At 45.5% G+C, this 15,754-nt stretch overlaps 1 protein-coding gene across 5 annotated transcripts in view; it reads left to right on the top strand.

Moving 5' to 3' along the window:
• CPT1A (carnitine palmitoyltransferase 1A) overlaps window positions 1-15,754 on the top strand; it is a 429,645-nt gene that overhangs the window by 75,139 nt on the left and 338,752 nt on the right. The gene's annotated exons all lie outside the window — the stretch shown is intronic.

Raw genomic sequence — 15,754 nt, 5'->3', positions numbered from 1 at the left:
GAGAAACCTCGGAGGGCAACAAGAGAAACAAGGAACCGTTAGTCCTGGTGGGGGCTCTAATGTATTTGCAGTCACCGGCACCCGGGTAGTGAGGAGAGGGAAGAGCGTGAGGAAGGGAGGTAACGCAAGGGGGCAGGAGAAACGAAGGATAGGGATGTCGCGAGGGTGTGTCAAATACGTAAGTGAGGGGAGGAAGGGTGCTCACAAATATCATACAGTGCGTTTAGTACGTGGTTCGTGCCTAAAGAGAGATATTTACACGGTAAATACAACGAGTACCTAGCGTACTCGGGGGCGGGATTACTGGTACTCACACGGTCCGCCGCAACTCTCCTGTGAGTCACGGCCGCTCTTCAGCCACCTCCTAGGGACTCCACCAATCTTCCGACCACACGTCTTCCTCTGGGTTCGCCTCTTCTCCGTCTTCTGCGCCAGTCCGAGTGTCCTGCCACGATGCTCCGACGGCGTTCTGGGCGTCGCGTTCGATTTTCACTGGTTCTGCCGCTGCCTCAGGGGTGGGACTTCCGGGGTCGGAACGGAGTGCTTTCTGTCGAAGGCGTCCTCTGGTTGGTTCCTGAAATACAGAGAGGGGTGGGTGACTCCTAGTCATGGTTACAGCTCCGGAAATGTTGTGAGACACAGGAGAACGGCCGAAGGGGCTTGCGCCCGGCACCCCAGATAGCGGTAAGGTTCTAGGAGGGTCCAGTCCTGGCGGGGAAGATAGCGGGACCGGATCACATCCCCTTCCCCTAGCTGTCCTTCCTGTACGGGTTGGAGACGAGGGGTATCGGGATAGAAAATCAGCATTGCCCTGTTCTGTTCCCTTCCGGTGTCGAGTTCTGTTCCCTTCCGGTGTCGAGTTCTGAAGTGGAAGGGTTGGAGAGACAGGAACCAGCGGAGGACCCGGTCGTTATGTCCTTTATTCCGGGCCATCCACTCCAAGGGGGCATGGTCTGTATAGATGGTGAAGTCTCGACCCTCCAGGTAGTACCTTAGGCTCTCAATGGCCCATTTAATTGCGAGTGCTTCTTTTTCCACTACAGCTTAGTTCTTTTCTCTGGGGAACAATTTCCTGCTGAGATATAGGATAGTGTGAAACAAAGGAACCCACACTCAAAATCTTTTCACACCATTTTGACTCAGGATGAAAAAGATAAACAAACCTTAATATGTTTATCTCGGCAATTACTTGCGCCGTTTTATTCAAGAATTCTATCAGAAGTGAAAAACGATTTATATCAAGAGAAGTATCAATGTCTTGAACTTACTGGCCAAACACGTAAAATTATACAAAATCAAAAAAATACGTGAATGCACAAACATGTGGAGGGATACATATGAATTAAAGACTCAAATCAAACATAGCATAATTGCGAAATAATTTGACAAAAACAAACATTTAAATTATGCAGAGCATAAGACAAATATGCATTACAAAAATAAGTGCAAAGGGAATACTCATTACATCATCATACGGTATTCAAAAATATTTGACCAAAATGAAGCCTTTTGGTGTGCTTCCATATAACAAAACAACCTCTCGGTAGCAATGTTAACAGGCGTAATGTTCCTAACAGTCTTAATTATTTCTAAACTGGCTAGGATTTAATCCTGCACGCCTACGCGTTTCGAGTTTGGGAGGGGTCTTCTCAAACTCTCTTCAGGGCCAAATGTATTCCATTCCCCCTTTGATGACCTCTAGGGATTTGAGGTAATTCAAATCGTCCAGAAAAATCTTGCAATTCAATACGGTCTGTGCGGTACTCTGCTTAACAGGTACAAGAGAAACCAATTTCGGCTGTAGTTCTCATATATGTAGATATCCGTTTTAAGCCTGGCGCGTAGTAGCGCTTTCACTGTTTCAAAGTTCAAGGGTCTCTTGGTTCACGGTGAAATCAGTAATTATTCTGGGTCCCTTCTTGATAGTTTTCTCAATTTCCGCGGTTCTGTCAGCGCCGCAACCAGCGTTACTACCGCATTCCATCACACAGTGATGGCATCCACTGTGTGATGGAATGCGGTAGTAACGCTGGTTGCGGCGCTGACAGAACCGCGGAAATTGAGAAAACTATCAAGAAGGGACCCAGAATAATTACTGATTTCACCGTGAACCAAGAGACCCTTGAACTTTGAAACAGTGAAAGCGCTACTACGCGCCAGGCTTAAAACGGATATCTACATATATGAGAACTACAGCCGAAATTGGTTTCTCTTGTACCTGTTAAGCAGAGTACCGCACAGACCGTATTGAATTGCAAGATTTTTCTGGACGATTTGAATTACCTCAAATCCCTAGAGGTCATCAAAGGGGGAATGGAATACATTTGGCCCTGAAGAGAGTTTGAGAAGACCCCTCCCAAACTCGAAACGCGTAGGCGTGCAGGATTAAATCCTAGCCAGTTTAGAAATAATTAAGACTGTTAGGAACATTACGCCTGTTAACATTGCTACCGAGAGGTTGTTTTGTTATATGGAAGCACACCAAAAGGCTTCATTTTGGTCAAATATTTTTGAATACCGTATGATGATGTAATGAGTATTCCCTTTGCACTTATTTTTGTAATGCATATTTGTCTTATGCTCTGCATAATTTAAATGTTTGTTTTTGTCAAATTATTTCGCAATTATGCTATGTTTGATTTGAGTCTTTAATTCATATGTATCCCTCCACATGTTTGTGCATTCACGTATTTTTTTGATTTTGTATAATTTTACGTGTTTGGCCAATAAGTTCAAGACATTGATACTTCTCTTGATATAAATCGTTTTTCACTTCTGATAGAATTCTTGAATAAAACGGCGCAAGTAATTGCCGAGATAAACATATTAAGGTTTGTTTATCTTTTTCATCCTGAGTCAAAATGGTGTGAAAAGATTTTGAGTGTGGGTTCCTTTGTTTCACATAAATTATATGGGCCCGTACCCCACTCATGTCCGAATGGGCCACACTCCCCCCTTTTTTGTAAAAGAGATATAGGATAGGCCTTTCGTTCCCTAGGTCGTCTTTTTGGGATAGGACCGCCCCCAAATCCTGGTCAGAGGCATCAGTCTGTAGAATGAAGGGCAGGGAATAGTCAGGGCTTACCAGGACAGGGCTGGAGGTCAGGGCGCCCTTCAGGTCGGAAAAAGCCTGCCATAAGAGGGGTGTGGGGTCTTTCAGGGCACCTTCGGTGTGGGTGGATTTCTTTAGGAGATCCGTAAGGGGAGCTGCTCTCTGGGAAAAGTTGGGAACAAACCTGCGATAATAGCCCAGGAGTCCAAGGAAAGCTCGGAGGTCCTTTTTCGTCTGTGGAAAGGGAAGGGACTCGATAGCTTCTGTTTTGGTTTTCTGGGGTCTTATCAGGCCTTCACCCAAAAGGAAACCCAAGTACTTGACCGTTTGTGCAGCAAGGGTGGTTTTGGCGGGGTTGATGGAAAAACCAAAAGAGCCTAGGGAGGAAACAACATTGTATAAATGCACTAGATGTTGCTGCCAGCTATCGCTGTAGATGATAATGTCGTCTAAATAGGCCCCTGCATACAGAGAGTGTGGACGTAGGACATGGTTCATGGCTCGCTGAAAAGTAGCGGGGCACCATGAAGCCCAAAAGGCATGACTATGAACTGAAACAACCCCTCAGGGGTAGAGAAGGCGGTTTTCTTTTTGTCTTGTTCTCTGAGGGGTATCTGCCAGTAGCCCTTGCAGAGGTCGAGGGTGGAAATGTATTTGGCCTTGCCTATTCTCTCGACCATTTCGTCAACCCTAGGTAAGGGATATGTGTCGAATTTGGATACCTTATTGACCTCTCGAAAGTCCATGCAGAACCTGACAGACCCGTCAGGTTTCGGCACAAGGACAATAGGGGAATTCCAATCGCTTACCGAAGGTTCTATGATCCCCATCTTTAGCATGTCCTCAATCTCCCTTCGTATGACTGATCTGCGAGCCTCTGGGACTCTGTAGGGTCGCAATCGAACTGCTTTCCCTGGTTCTGTTTCTATGGCATGTTCGGTGACTGTAGTCCGTCCCGGATAGGAGGAGAAGACCTCATTCACGGGTGACAGGGCTTCTCGGAGTTCCCGGGTTTGTACCGTGGTCCATGCGGGATCCAGGCAGGGGTCAAAAGGGAAGGAAGACGGCAGCCTGGACCTGGTCAGGACAGGACGGGGTCCTTCCCACTTTTTCAGGAGGTTCACATGGTATATTTGGGACGTGCCCCTAGTGGGGTCCAGTTCAACCTCATGGGTAACCGGGGTCACCTGTCGTCGGATGGCATAGGGCCCTTGCCACTGTCTCAGGAGTTTTTGGTCGGATGAGGGCATCATCAGGAGGACTAGGTCCCCGATGGCGAAGACACGGGCTCTCGTACCCTATTCATACTGTCTCTTTTGGGCATTTTGTGCGCTTTCTAAGTTCTGTCTGACTATTTCACGTATCTCTGCTAGATGGGTCTTCAGGTTGTCCACGTACTCTGGTAAAGGACGTGTGCGATCAGGTTCCGCTTCCCAGGCTTCTTGGGCCATGTCCAATAGCGTACGAGGGGGCCGCCCATACAACAACTCATAGGGGGAATAGCCTGTACTACTCTGTATCTTGCACTGTATGGCAAAAAGAGCCAGCGGTAATATTTCTTCCCACCGTTTGGCTTCTAACCCTAACAGTTTTTTCAAGGTTTGTTTTAGTGTGGCGTTGTAGCGCTCGACCAATCCGTCAGTTTGCGGATGGTACGCTGACATCCTGATTTGTTTTATACCTAGTCGGGCACAGACCTGTTTCATAAGTGACGAGACAAACGGCGTGCCCTGGTCAGTGAGGATTTCCCGGGGAAACCCTACCCGGGAAAATATTGATATAAGGGCTTTGGCGATGTTCGGTGCTGTGGGTTGGCGTAAGGAAATGGCTTCAGGGAAGCGAGTGGCATAATCTACTATGACTAACGCATAGTGACACATGCTTCGTGAGGGCAGAAGGGGTCCTATGATGTCCATCCCTACCCTACTAAACGGGATGTCAATGAGGGGGAGAGGTCGTAGCGGTACCCTGGGTGGCCGATAACGACTATGTTTTTGGCAGACCGCACTTTCGCGGCAGTATGTTTTAATGCGCTGGTGGACGCCGGGCCAGTAGAATTTTTCAAGGACCGCCTGGCTAATTTTCTCATCCCCGAAATGACCCCCTAAAAGGTGGCTGTGTGCTAAGAAGAGGACTTTGTCTTGGAAGGGTCCGGGATCAGTAACTGTGGGTTCTGTTGTGCCCCCCCTTTTCGGTATAACAACCCGCTTTTCCTGAAAAAGTAGGGACCTACTTGCGTGGGGTCCTCGTTGTCTAGGGCCCTTACCCATGCTTCTTGTAGGAGCGGGTCCTCTTGTTGCGCTGCTCTGAACTCTTGGTCGGTTTGCTAGGGATGTTCCTCAGTGATCGTGGGATAGGCATAGGTGAGGTCTTTCTTCTCCTTTCTCTTCTGACTTCTGGTTTTGTGAGGTTTGGGTTCTGTCGTGGAAGACAAGCCCTGGGAATAGGGGGCCTCTTTCCACCACTGGGCTAGGGAGTCAGTGGTGTCCTGAAGGAGTTTAGGGAGTCCGGAGTAGTCGCTCCCCAAGATAACTTGTTCGGGTAGTGCTGGCACAAGACCGACCGTAAGGTTGGTTCCTGGGTCTCCGGGGTGTTGTACTCGCACCTGGGTGGTGGGGTAACGTTTGGTGTCCCCGTGGACGCACTGGATGGCTACCATTCCGGTTGGGGGGCCCGCAGGGAGGGCCAGGTCTTGAGGACGGAGAACACTTTGACGGCAGCCGGTGTCGGCTAGAGCGAGGACATTTTGTCCGTCTATGGATACAAGACAGTGAAATGGAGGGGGTGCAGCCCCTGGTGTGTGGCATACATAGTTCCGTACAAGGCCTATCTCCATCGGCTCCTGCTTCTGGGGGCAAACGTGGGCGATGTGTCCAAATCCACCACAGTTGTAACACTGGGGCCCAAGGTTAGGAGGACGGTACAAGACCGGCGAGGGTTAGAGAGGGGCATGCTCTGGTCTCCGGGGCGGTAGCGGCCGGGGAGGTCGAGGGGCTGTGGCTTGGTGAGGCCAATAGGGATGCTCCTCCTTACAACGCTGGACTTCTTGAGCTCTGCTGTATGCACAGGCAGTTTCGACGGCCGTCTCGAACGTGAGGCGGGAATGCTGTCTTACCCACCTCTGGGTGGCCGGATGCAGTGAGTTCAGAAACTGTTCGAGGTATATCTTCCCTAGGATGTCTTCCTTCGTGGATGCCTCTGGTTTGAGCCACCTATTGGCGAGATCCTTGATCCGGAAGGAGAGGGCCCGAGGATTTTCTTGGGGCCCCTCTTTGGCCTGTCTCAGTTTTATCCTGTATGTATCGTCGTCTACTCCAAGGCGCTCCAGAATACACTGCTTTATCTCTACATACGGGTTGTTGCCCTGGATGTTGGCCTGCTGGTAGGCGGCCTGCAAGTCGCCAGTCAAAAGGGGACCCAAATACTGACCCCATCGCTCCACAGGCCAGTTGTCGGCCTGGGCCAGCCTCTCGAAATTGGTGAAGAAATAGTCCGGGTCATCCCCCGGAACGCACTTTTGCAGGACCACGGAGGGGAGGGAGGTCATTGGCCTTGGCTGCCCTAGGGCGTCGGTCAGTTTACCCATGGCTTGTTCATGTACGGTCCCTTGGCCTTTGAGGACGTCATGCAGTTGTCCCCTATCGTCCTCCGCGGTCTTCAGGAATTGTTCCATAAGCTTCCCCAATTGCTCTTGGGAATCCGCCATTCTTTTAACGACGGCCTCCATGCCTCCAGCGGATCCCACTTCTGACAGCAGATGTGATGGTGGGTGTGCTGCAGGCTGGAAAATCAGGCAAGGAGGCCGGATATATCGGGCTATGCCGGGATTTATTAAACACAAAGTCAGGTAACAGTAGAGTCAAAAGCAAATTGGATCCACAGGGTAGTCCGGGTCCTTCTTCGGGCTTGGGTCCGGTTCCTTTTCTTGGCGTTCCTGTGGCGGTTCTGATGTCGGGGAGGAACCTCGGAGGGCAACAAGAGAAACAAGGAACCGTTAGTCCTGGTGGGGGCTCTAATGTATATGCAGTCACCGGCACCCGGGTAGTGAGGAGAGGAGATGGAAGAGCGTGAGGAAGGGAGGTAACGCAAGGGGGCAGGAGAAACGAAGGATAGGGATGTAGCGAGGGTGTGTCAAATACGTAAGTGAGGGGAGGAAGGGTGCTCACAAATATCATACAGTGCGTTTAGTACGTGGTTCGTGCCTAAAGAGATATTTACACGGTAATTACAACGAGTACCTAGCGTACTCGGGGGCGGGATTACTGGTACTCACACGGTCCGCCGCAACTCTCCTGTGAGTCGCGGCCGCTCTTTAGCCACCTCCTAGGGACTCCACCAATCTTCCGACCACACGTCTTCCTCTGGGTTCGCCTCTTCTCCGTCTTCTGCGCCAGTCCGAGTGTCCTGCCACAATGCTCCGACGGCGTTCTGGGCGTCGCGTTCGGTTTTCACTGGTTCTGCCGCTGCCTCAGGGGTGGGACTTCCGGGGTCGGAATGGAGTGCTTCCTGTCGAAGGCGACCTCTGGTTGGTTCCTGAAATACAGAGAGGGGCGGGGGACACCTAGTCATGGTTACAGCTCCGGAAATGTTGTGAGACACAGAACGGCCGAAGGGGCTTGCGCCCGGCACCCCAGATAGCGGTAAGGTTCTAGGAGGGTCCAGTCCTGGCGGGGAAGATAGCGGGACCGGATCACATGTGCATTTTATTCAATTAAAGCAATAAAGGTAATTTAGTAGGGAGCCTTTTGTAGTACATTATAACGAGTTATTGTTCTAGTCTTTCTCAGAATACCTGTTCTTGGTGTTCTGTATTCTGTATTCGCTGTGTTCTTACTTAGTGGATTCTACTTTGTGGGAGTTGACTGTTTGCTGCTGCACTGGAGGGTCTGCTCTTTCCTAATTGCTCAACTTCAATAAAGAAACCTACTTGCTAACCTCGCCTCTCCTGCATCTTTACTACAATATTTTGGCGACGAGGGTGGGATGAATTTCTCCCCTTTGAAAAGAATGTTCCCAACAATAGAAAGTTCATCTAAGACCTTGATATAAGGTCTAACAGAAACAGAAACAGAACTTTCACGTCTAGATCCTAATCTAACTAGTTTGATGACATCTTGAAGAGTGGTATCTATCTCCATCTCTCTGGACCAATCATTAGAGGAAAAAACACCCTCCCCCACAAAGACAGCATCCTCAACTGATGCCACAGCAACATCATCTAAATTCAAAGGTTCTACCACACTACGAGAAGAACGCCAAGCCAGGGACAACCTTGAAAGACAGTCCGCTTGGACATTCCTCCAGCCAGGAATATACTCCAACGTGTATTGGAACTCTTGCAACCTGGCTGCAAGCCTCATCAACCGAGCTGAGCCTTTTCCCGCTCCACCAGGTGAGAGAACTTTGAGTGGTTTGTGATCAGACCTTAAAGTAAACTTCATGCCCCAAAGATATGTGCGAAAATATTCCACAGCCCAAGATGCAGCTAACGCCTCCCTTTCAATAACAGCATAACTTTTTTCAGTGTCAGTGAGCGTTCTGGAGGCAAAGGCCACTGTAACTTCTGATGTCCCCTTCATTTGTGATAGCATGGCACCCAAGCCATGTGCACTGGCATCTACAGTGACAATTGACTTATTGCGAACATCAAAGGGAGACAACATTTCAGCATCACAAATTTCATTTTTGATATTTACAAAACACTCTTGTTGCTCAGTCCCCCAGATGAAACTAACACCACGTTTGAGTAAAGATCTTATGCAAGCAGTTTTATCGGAAAAACTTTTCACAAATTTTGAGTAGTATTCTATTAATCCCATGAAAGAGCGTAACTGATCTTTATCACAAGGAGCAGGTGCAGAGCGAATGGCTTCACACAAGTCTCTTTTGGGTTTAATGCCAGCAGAGGTGATGGTGTAACCTAAATAATCCACCTCATCCACCCCAAACAAACACTTGTCTTTGTGTAGGGTGAGACCAGCATTGGACAATTTTTCTAAGACAACTTTGAGAGTGAAGTTATGCTGATCCTCAGTGAGCCCATAAATCAGGATATCGTCCTGGAAATAAACAACCTTGGACACCCCTTCAAAGAGATTTGAAACCATGCGTTGAAAAACGCTAGCCGCTGATTTAAGACCAAATGGGAGTCGAGTAAACTGATAGGTACCCCAAGGAGTGATGAATGCTGTCAAACTTTTGGAGTCCTTATGCAAATCAATTTGATGATAAGCACTCCTCAAGTCCAGCTTGGAGAAGAACTTGGCACCATTTAGTGTGGTAACTAATTCAGCTATGTTTGGTAAAGGGAAAGTGTCGGCTACAACACAATGATTAAGCGACCTGAGGTCCACACAGAACCGGAGCTTGCCGTCAGATTTCTTGGTGACGACAATAGGCGAAACCCACGGAGAGGCTTCTACAGGCTCAATAACACCAGACGCCAACATATCATCAAGAAGAGCCTTGACCTCGTCTCTAATGATAATAGGAATGCGTCGCACCTTGTGTTGGACAGGAATTGAATCTGGTTTAAGAATTATCTTATGAGAGTAGCCCTTGAGTCGACCTAAGTTCTCTCCAAAAACGTTTTTAAAATTGGAAAGTATAGGAAGCATTTCCATATCTTCCACAACCATGACCTGGGGATCAGCACGGGGATTAACAATTATATAAAGGTCGTATTGGTGTACCCAACCTAGTATAGCGGGGCCAGATTCAGAAACATATACTTTCCCAAAAATCTGTCTCGTCAAAAACTTAATATTCGCTTCAAAATAGCCTAAAATGTTTAGGGGCTCTCCTTGATACCCACCAGGAGAAATATCTTTCGGGAGAAGTGAACCTAATCCCCACGTATCCAAATAAAGAGAATTAGGTACAATGGTGTATCGCGAACCAGTGTCCACCATCAAATGTACATCCTTATCATTAATAATGAAAAGCGCTTTTGGCCTATTTCTCCTCTTGTGCTCTTCATGTTGAGAGCACTCAACATTTTCTACCACTAATATCTTGTTATCGTCATCTGTGGTGTCCTCTGTAATATCACTTACACATGAGACAGATGGGCGAGCTTTGCTCCTACAAACTCGAGCATAATGCCCTATCTTACCACATTTCATACACTCCTGTTTGGCTGCAAAACAAAATTTTGAGTCAGATGTATGACCCACACTACCACATCTAATGCATTGTTTTGAAAGAAGAGGTTTAAAACTATTTTGACTCTTAACGTTCAACGTCTTTTTGTTAAAGAATTTTTTCTGTTTGACAACAGCAACATCGTCTTGCTCATCATCCTCCTGCGGAGAATAAGTATGAGAATGACAAGACACTTCACTAATGTCACTCGAAATAGTCCTCTTTTCTAATTCCCTCATGCATCCCTCAGACTGTTCCACGACTTTTGCCAAGTCAATTGATGCTTGAAGATTGGGATTTTTCGCCGTCCATAAACGCTCCTGGATTTTCTTGTTATTACACTGTACTATTAGCTGGTCTCTAATTAATTCATCTGTCATATTTCCAAATTTGCACTTAACGGACATTTCTCGCAATCTCGAAACAAAGTCATCTATGGTCTCTCCTGCTTTCTGACTTTTGGTATAAAACTTGTATCTGTTCATCACAAGATTTTCCTCCTTTGCGTATCTTACCTCAAGACGAGAAATAGCTTCCCTGTACTCGTCAACAGGAGCTTGTGCACCAGCTTGAAGCCAGATCGAGTGCAGGAACGAGGCAGAAGCCAACAATCAGCTCTAAAACGAACACATCCAGTTCAGGAGCAGACCAACGACTATACATGCCCGTTCTAAGCACGTTTTAAAAATATTTGAGATACACGACAAGTGGGCAGTCGCCTGACAAACAAAAAACCAAGGAACCCCATCAAAAGGAGTTTCCGTTACAGGAGAGAGAAGGGCCCCAAGGACTATATCTGTAGTACCAATAGAGGGAGACCTCAAGTAGACCCCATTTTGGAGCGCTTTCAACACGGTCCCGAGGATACGGTATATCCATCCGTTCCCTGAAACCCCAGAAACAAGAAGTCCTGAGGAAGGTGCCACGATATCAAGTGCTAAGCACCGAAACGCGTCGACGCACTGTTTGATCCAAAAGAATCCAACCAGGGCCAGATAAAGCTTTAGATGGGCATCAGATCTTTCCACTAAAGCTCTAGAGTAATCAAATTGTCTATGGCTATTGGATCTAGTAGAATATAGTGGCAGAAATATTAAGTGGGCCACTTACATATGAGGGGTTTGATGTAACTATGTTTAGTTTGTTGTTTATTGTGAATATATTTTGATTGCTTTTCCATTTATTGTGTATCGTAATATTATGTTTATGTAACATTGTTTAATAATAATTTTTAACCCACCGAGATACTTAATCTTGGATTTTAAATGTTTTGGATGAATTTTATCTTGTCTTTATTGTTTATTTATATGCAACTTGAATAAATCTAGATTGTAAACAAGACTCTTTCTTTGTGGAAACCCATTCTTATGTTTGTCCGAATACCTATGACATACTGTGACCTCTCCTTGTATAACAAGAAAGGCCTTTGTGATAAGTAGACTATTCGACTCCAGGGATTTCCCCTTTGACCACCAGCTTGAAGCGCCTGTGGCAGAAACCTAAAAACACGTTGGCCCTCCTTACCCAGTGAACTCGGAAGTAGAGCTTTTTTCCGCTTCGCAGAGTATTCTTGTGCATCTAAGGCATCCAAATAATTCTCAAACATGGGGAACCAATCCTCCCATGATACACTGGGTTGACCTGGGCTGGATAGGAAGCTAGGTGGTAAGACCACAACACCACTAGGTGAAGCCACTTGTTCTGACATATTTGAGCTGTAACTGTATTCAAGAAAGTCAGTGAAAAAAAACGAAATGAAACGAATTTCCCAAAAACTAAACTTGAATAAATAGTCAATACCTGGAGCCAGTGTATGAGCAAAAATCCGCTTTTAACATTGAGTAAAATGAAGGTTTACTTGAAAGGGATGCACGAAAGACGTGCGCCTCGTCGTTGCTTTGCTGAAGATGAATCGGTAGCTATGGTGATTCAAGATGGCTTCCTAAGCGTGAAGACGTCCGGCGTGGGAGCGCAGCTTGCAGCGCGGACGTGTCAGGACAGGAAACAGCGTCACACAGAAGGAGACTCTGACACGGATTTGAGAGCGCAGGCGAGCGTACGTCAAGCAGACAATCACCAACTCCTCTAAACATTCCAGTACGTCATCATTCAGAGAGATGGAGTGAGAGGAGCAGGAAGCAGCTGGAGCGAGTGAGCGTCAACTCAGGTAAGCGGACAAGAGAAGAGAAATACATCAAACACTTATTTCTCACTTGCCGATTGGTAGAGAAGACGAGGTGTCTCAGCTGATGTACTGCGTGTACAATTGAAACGCTTCAGAAGCATGAATTCATCTCGGAAGGGTCCGCTCTGTTAGACTCTTGACTTGCTGGGCCGGGAAGGTCGATGGGTCCAGTAAAAGACGTCGCCAAAATATTGTAGTTTGCTGTTGCACTGGAGGGTCTGCTCTTTCCTAACTGCTCAACTTCAATAAAGAAACCTACTTGCAAGATTTTGTGTGTTAAGTTTTTTTTTCTTTCTCCTTCATTGTTTAGTTTTTTTTAAAAAAAGAAAGGGAGAAGATGTGTAGTACATTATAACGAGTTATTGTTCTAGTCTTTCTCAGAATACCTGTTCTTGGTGTTCTGTATTCTCTGTGTTCTTACTTAGTGGATTCTACTTTGTGGCAGTTGACTGTTTGCTGCTGCACTGGAGGGTCTGCTCTTTCCTAACTGCTCAACTTCAATAAAGAAACCTACTTGCTAACCTCGCCTCTCCTGCATCTTTACTACACCTTTCATGATTCCATCGTGATAAATGTGTTTTTTTTTTTTAAAACGTTGGTCTTCTGTTCTGAATTTGAAAGTCTCGAAACTTCAGGAAAAACCACCTGTAAACTGTTAGAGAAGAATAAAACCGAATCCTGTTAAAAATAATGAATTACGTACTAATCCGTAATCTACATTTAAAATGGGTTCATTTGATAGTAACAGTTGCAAACACGGCACATAATTGGCACTGGAATGTGGGAGCTGGTAAGAAGCCTGGTGCTTCTCAAACCTGGGAGATTGAAGAGCACAAGAGAGCTATGCATAGGATTCTTCCCTAGTAATTGTTTCTAATATAGTAAAGGGCTTCCGGCATCATGAAAATCTAAAGTAGACTTCTGTTTCGCACAATGTTCAGTACTTGTGATGGAGTCCGGACTAGTGTTGTAAAGGTATGTAGTAAGGTAAAAATGAATCCTGAAAATACAACTCTCGGTGTTGATCCCCAGATGCAAACGTAGTTTTATTCTCCCATGAATGGTGACATAATTTTCCTTGGGCAAGGGCTGGCATGGGCTGTAACAGAGGAACACAGTCAAGTCAAGTCAAGTCATAACATTTATATAGCGCACTACATACCCAGAGGGTTTCAAGGCGCTTAGGTTCTAGCCTATTAGATAAAGCTCACCTGTCGCCTTGAAATTAAAGGGCAGCCGACTTGTTAGATCCAGACTTTTCACTCAAGTCAGGTTCCAAAGTTCAATTTGTGTTTATTGAATCTTTGTGGAAGAAGAGGCCGTGCTGCCTAAATCTCTGGAACTCCGTGTGCAGGAAGGTAAATTAGGTCCAAGAGATCATCCTCTGTGCTCTACAAACGAACAAAAAAAAAATCTCTTTTTGCAATCTTTTAGGAGACCTACCAAACAGTTTCTAGTTAATGAATTGGTGAGATACGGCCGAGGTGAGTTGGCAAAACCAGGAAAGAATCCAGTTTGTTGATTGCACATCACAGCCACAGTGAAAAAGCCCCTGTTGGGACTGTCGTGTCGCAGCGTATGAAAAGAAATGTGTGTAAGGTTTCCCTTAATTTACCTAAATACACTACTGTGTCACGAGCATAGCTACATCCTACTCTGCCATTGCCAGTTTCATTCGCTTACTCTGCAATTATTCTCTCTTTTTGTTTGTAAATTTCTATCAACTAGTTGTTATCAATCCGGTACCTGGCATGAATTCGCTAGATAGGGAAAACAAACTAGCCAGTGCCCGTGCTCCTACAAGCAATTCTAGGAAATGGGTGTTTGTGCTTTAAAGAGAACTTGGCACCCATCATCGACACAGCTCACCAAGTTGCCATGCAGTGATGTATTCCTTTTTAACAGGCGTGCTTGTCCAAGCAGTTAGTTCCATAAAATTTAGTTTAAATATGCTGAAATTAATCACAATGGCTTATGGACAGAATAGAAAAACAAAATATTTTTATAATAGACACTAGAAGAAACACTGCAGATACAAGTTATAAACAAAATAGAGCAGATTCAGACAGTTCCAAGAGCTCAAAGGTTGGTACAAACTAAATCGAACTAACAAATAACCCCAGAGTCCTCTTGAGAATTAATATAGAAATAAACTCTGCTTTGTCGGAGAATACCCAGCAGCTGCATGCTACAAAAACGATTTTCTGGGATTGATGATGCCTGCACAGAATTTTAGACCACCAGTGTCTATTAGATGAATCCGGGGAACGAGGACACAAGTAGAACTCTGATTATTACAGGATATCGGTACAAGACAGTTTACCAACTGAAAAAATTAATTATCTTTTGAGGGGATAGCGGGGAGGTGAAGAAGATGGTGACAGGCAGTATGGGTATCGCAAATATGTGCAACCTGTGTATGCTATATATACAAATATTATTTGCCAGTCTGCAACTTGCCCTGCCCATCCATTCCTATGAAGGATGGGAAACCCTCCTTGGAGAGGTAGGGTTCAGTTTTTTTCCTGAATGATGCCAGACTTGGAAGGTTCTTCAGGTATGGTTGGAACAAGTTCCGTACTTGGAGTACAATATCTCCCTTCCACACTTCTTGTGATTGAATCTGGATTGAATGACCAGATCTGCCTTGATGAACCTAGAGTTGCAGTTCAAAATATAGGAAGACAATAGATCCCGAATGTTTTCTGACCGTTACCCCCTTCACCTTGAATATGATGCATAATAACTTTAGTGTTAAACATATTCTGCAATCTCCTGGCACTGTCTGGTATGGGTAAAGTAAACCAAAAAGGCTCTGTCTGTTTGAAGAACGTGTTGTTTCTATTTTGTGTACGTTTGTGTACTTTAGGTTACTATAGCTTCTTGGGAGCCTGCCACTTCGTCTGTGAGTTTGCGCCTTTCTGTGTCCGATTCGTAATGGGACACCCTGCACTGTTCATAGGAAAGTGAAGGTGCAGACATAAGGTTTCTACATAACACCATCTTTTGCTCAAAGATTTTAACTCTTTGAACGTAGCTAGTGAGTCCACATTTTAAATTGTCCGTTTTTTTCTTTCCACTCTTTATAATGTTTTTATAGTTTTAGTTAATCTTTGTTTAAATTGTCTTCCGATAGTACATTTTCCTTTCTTTAATAAGAATTAATTACCCTGTGATGTGCGATAAAATTAAAACGCGTTTCTGTCCATGATCTAAGCACACCTGCTTGCTGCTAAGCCTCGCTGCTGTACTGTTAAAATTATATAAAATGGTTAATTTTATTTTGGAGATTTGTATTGCAGATCTATCTATAATAGCTTCCATTTTTAGGTGCATATTCTTTTAAACATTTTTTTTTTTATTTGTTTTATATT

This window comes from Lissotriton helveticus, chromosome 3_1 (assembly GCF_964261635.1).
Source record: "Lissotriton helveticus chromosome 3_1, aLisHel1.1, whole genome shotgun sequence".
NCBI classification, from domain to species: Eukaryota; Metazoa; Chordata; class Amphibia; order Caudata; family Salamandridae; genus Lissotriton; species Lissotriton helveticus.
Note: the sequence above shows the minus strand (reverse complement) of the source record. Positions and strands in the feature narration are given on the sequence as shown.